General features: G+C 42.5%; 1 pseudogene; it reads right to left on the bottom strand.

Annotated features, from left to right (window-relative positions):
* Nucleotides 1-2,871: 2,871 nt before the first annotated feature.
* LOC103605819 lies at nucleotides 2,872-3,505 on the bottom strand (annotated as a pseudogene).
* Nucleotides 3,506-5,010: the final 1,505 nt, after the last annotated feature.

The following is a 5,010-nucleotide window of genomic DNA, read 5'->3' as shown; positions in this document are numbered from 1 at the left end:
CAAACCTTCCTCTGTTCAACCTGTGGCTTGAAACGATTTTGTATGCATTCATTCCTTCTTCATTCGCAAATACTTACTCAACACCTACATTGTGCTGCCTACATGGTCATCAAGGCTCTGGAGACAAAGTGACCAACAAGCAAACATGGGATCTGCTGTAAAGTGCCTGATACTTTCATGGGAGGAAACAGACAGTAAACATGCCAGTAAATACATAAATGATACTGTTAGTATGATAAGTGCTATCAAAAATGTTACACAAGTTAATGGGAAACAAGCTAACTTGGAGTATGATACTTTTATCTAGAGCGGTCAGAATAGAACTATTAGAGATGTGGGATATCTTCAGCTTAGAACTGAATAATACAATGGGCAAAACCATACAAATTTGGAGGAGGAGTTATCATCAAGTAAAAATATCAAGTACATGGGTTCTGAGTCTAGAACAAGCCTATTACAGATATGGACAGAGGGAAGGCAAATGGTGGCTTCTTATGGCCCAAGCGTTAGGTGTCTGGACTAGAATGTTCTTGGAGTCCTCTGTCCAAGAGGGCTTGCTGGCCTCCAGCAGACATCATAGATGATTTGGATGAAAGATGGAAGTTTGATTTAATTTTGATTGAACAGTTTAATTACTGACAGTAAGACTGCTCAGATATATGATACTGAGATAACTCAAGAAATTTATGAGAGATTTAATTGATTATGGTTGAAAGTTTATTCATATTTCTTCCTAAGTGTGTGAGATTATCTGACCCTTTTATCAGCTGAGCTCTTTAGTTTCTAGTTCTTACCACAGTTTTTTCCAGGTTTGTGAGAGTGTGTGAGATTATCTGACCCTTTTATCAGCTGAGCTCTTTAGTTTCTAGTTCTTACCACACAGTTTTTTCCAGGTTTGTGAGAAAAAAAAAAAAACTGTTCTTCCTTCGCTCTCATACCACAATCAACACAGAAGACTTCTGTAACCAAATGATCCCCCCTCACATTAAGCAAGGGACACCAGCTGGGTGCTGTTTAATTCAGTTCTGACACTAACTGAAGATAACGTCAGAATCCACAGGTTAGGGGCTCAGTCCCCAAGACTGCCCCCACCACACACTTCAGATGTCAATCACAGGCCCCAGTTTATTTTGCCTGAGCATCTGACCAACCAGCTATACATCAGGGTTCTCACCACCCCCTCCTTTGGTTTGACTAATTTGCTTGAGTGGCTCACAGAACTCAGGGAAACACTTACATTTACCAGTTTATTATAAAGGATATTACAAAGGATACAGATGAAGGATACAAAGGGTGAGGTAGGAGGGAAGGTGTGTGAAGACTCCATGCCCTCCCCTGGCACGCCACCCTCCAGGAGCCTCCACATGCTTACCTATCTGGAAGCTCTCCGAACACAGTCCTTTTGTGTTTTTATGAAAGCTTCATTGCATGGGCATAGTTGATTAAATCATTGGCCATTCATGATGACTTAATGTTCAGTCCCTCTCCCCTCCCTGGAGGTTGGGGGATGGGGCTAAAAGTCCTGCTTTAGTCTTTTGGGTGACCAGCCTTCATCCTGAAGCAACCTAGTGGCTGACAGTCATCAGTAAACTCATCAGCAAACAAAGAGACACTTATCACTTTGGAGATTCAAGGATTTTAGGGGTCGTATGCCAGGAGACAGAGAGGAAGGCCAAATACACATTTCACAATATCACCCCAGGAGAGAATATAAAATAAATATAAGAAAAAATACTATAGGTGATTACTTAAGGAGCCCTTCACAGATGCTGGAGACCAGTAGAATTTTGATTTAAGAATGGCAGTGTAATCTTAAGGATTCTCTCTAGTCTACTGCCTGAGTCGATAGAAAAGAGCCTTATTTACAATTGAATGCAGCTTCTGACAAAAGTAGAAATGGAGAGATCCCACTCACTTTTGACTCTCCCACACAGTTTCTCCATTCACTCACTCATTCAATACATTTGTTGAGCACCTACCATGTATACTCTTAAATATTTTGTGTTAGCAGAGATTTCCAATGTTTCTTCACTAAAAGGGCTATTCCTCCAGTTTCTATAAGCCAGGAACTATCATGTTTTAGTACTCATATGTTTTAGGGCAAATGAGGATTAAAATCTCTACCACCATTCAAGAGAATTCATGATTATAAAAAAATTAATCTAGCTAAGAATGATATCCTTGCACCCAATATTGACATACCCTTCTTAAAGTCACAGCCTAGATGAGGAAAAATCTGTACCTCTATTTTACAAGATACCTCTTTTCCTCCCATAGGCTGAAACTTTTTATAAAAAACCATTCTCAGATCTAGAACACTTCCCATATAATTTCTTCCAATTTTCCTAGTTTGCTGCCATGTAACATAAAATCTGAATTCAGGAAGGACTCTGCATCAACTTTCTATTTCAGTCATAAAACAATACTACATTTAGGGGTGAATACTGCTTCTGAAGCTATTTGCACTCTCACATTTCATCTTGGGGAAAGAGTGATCATGTTTCTGCTCCTTCAGGATTAAAACTGTATCTGTTAGCTTTCTGAATCCTCCTACAATTTATCCAAGGTCAGGGAAGACTTTTTAAAGTGACCCAAAGGAGCACACGACTTCAGTATTAAAATATTATGATTGTCCCCATTCCAGATCTTTTGTACGGACATCAACTTTAACAATCTGATTGTCCACACCACTGAAACACGGCACATTTTCTAATTAGAAGTCACTATGATCTTCCTTCTATGTAGAAAAAAAAAGGGGGGGAGAATGCCTTGGGAAACCAGTTTGCAATGTTATCTCGTTTCTCTTAAATACACATTGTACCACCAGTTCCTCTGATCAAGTTCATGGGGGAGAATAGAGTTAGGCCAAGGTTATTGCTTTTGCTCCCCTCTCTGTGCTCTTTTCTTTTCCTTTTCCTTGCCCTCCTGTTTGGCCAGTTTGTCCCTCTCCCTTTGCAGCTTGTCCTGTTCCTTCTTCCTTTGGGACTCATCCCAAAGTGAGTCTTGCTACAGTTTTGGGGCATTGAGGACATCTTCCACACTGGTGTTTTGGAAGAGAGATTTATCAGAACCAATGTTCATTGCAGAGGCTCCTGAATCATCCTTCTCATTGCTTCATCCTCTCCATCTGCATACTGGGCCAAAAGGGCAGCTTCTCCTCTTCCAACACCATCCTGGGCTCCACAACAATCTGCGCCTGCTTCTCAAGTAGGGTGACAATGGCCTTTTTCATGTTGGTGACAATATTCTGAGTTTCCGAGCATCATTCCACAATCTTTTTGCAGATATTAAGGAGAGAATATTCTTCCAAGAAAGCAGAGAGGATACCCTGCCCCAGCTTCTCTTCTTCCTCCTTGTCCTGCAGGCCACCCAGGATGTAGGCACCATAAACAGCTTGGTCCACTCCCAATGCTTCCAACTGTCCACCCAGCCACCATCCAAAGTCACTGCCCCTACCATCATCTTCACTGGAGGTTGCTGCTGCTACTTCACTGGGTGCTGCCATCTTGGGATCAGGTTCAATTTTTACATTAGAACTGCCCTTTTGTGTCATTACAACTATTTATATCTCAAAGCACTGTATTTCATTAAATTTTGCAAAAACACTGAAGTTTACTTCTTTGAATCTTTCCTGCCTAATTTGTCCTGTATTTGCCTATAGAGGAAGGTATTCCTGTGTTCACCATGGGGAAGGGAGTGGGAGAGTAAGCAGTCGCTTCTGCCCTTTGTGTGGCAAGGGTGGCCTCCTCTCTTTCTGGAGCCCAGAGTCCAAGCCTATGATACTTGTAAGACTGGAGCCAAATGGTGTGCAGACCCTTTTGCACCTTCTGACTCACCTTTCTTCAAAGTAGCTGGAATGAAAGATGGGGAGATGATACTGGAAGACAGGGTCTGGGGAGGTAGGATAGCGAGCCCCAACCCACCCCAACCTCTACTATGTTCTTGACTCCACGACAGGAAAGACCCACCCCAACCTCTACCAGTAACAAATTAAAACAGGTTTAATGTAAGGAATAAGAAATATGGACTTCACAGGGAAAGTGTGGCCTACCTTCAGAGACTGAGCAATAGCTGCAGCAAGTTTAATACGAAAGTGAGAAATACATACTTTATAGACAAAGGGCAGACTGGTCCCAGAGTGAACAGAAGCCCGCGAAAAGCAGGTTTAACACAAAAAGTAAGATATACACACTTCACAGGCAAAGTGTGGGCTGGCTCCAGAGAGTGAGCAAGAGCCCTTACAGTTTGACTATCTTTACACTTTCATGCTATCCAATGAAAATTCAGCTAAGGGGGGGGGGGTCCCAGTTATGTAATCTAGTCTTGCACATGCTCATTTGGGCAAATTCCACCACATTCACCCAATATATTCAAATATATTCAGTGCTCTCTAGCGCCTCCAGTGGAAGGTCATTTATTTAGCGCGTCCAGTGTAAAATTTTACTGAACATGCTTGACCACCGAGATTACACAAGTCTGCCCCCTATGGTCTCAATCTCCATGTACTGGTGCTGAAAATAGGTGCTACAGGCCACTGTAGCTTACTTAGGACTCAGAGATGAGGCTTCAGTCCTAGCGAAGTGGCTTGAGATCCAGGGGAGTGGCCTGAGACCCAGGGGACTGGCCTGAAATTTGAATACCAGGGGACTGAGCACCTCCTATCTCAGAATGAGTTTTATATTTTATTCTTTTTTTTTTTGGTTATAAATATTCATGAGCTACAATGCTGATTGTCACTCCTTATGCCCAAGATATGAAAGCAAGATCCATACTGGCAGCATGCCCATTACCACAAATTGCTATTGTACCCCATGTCCCCCACCCAATTATCCCCAACCTCCCTCCCCTTCCTCCTTTTCCCCCCACTCCACCTTGTATCCCAAGGTGTGTTCTCTCCCTCTGCAAGTCCAATGCACCACTGTGGTCTTTCTTTCCTTCCTTCTTTCTCTCTTAGCTTTCAGGTAGGCTTGATTTGGGGGCTCCTGGGGAAGCAGAACAGCAAACCTTGGA

Source organism: Galeopterus variegatus, unplaced genomic scaffold (assembly GCF_000696425.1).
Source record: "Galeopterus variegatus unplaced genomic scaffold, G_variegatus-3.0.2 Scaffold6097, whole genome shotgun sequence".
In the NCBI taxonomy this organism is placed as follows: Eukaryota; Metazoa; Chordata; class Mammalia; order Dermoptera; family Cynocephalidae; genus Galeopterus; species Galeopterus variegatus.
Note: the sequence above shows the minus strand (reverse complement) of the source record. Positions and strands in the feature narration are given on the sequence as shown.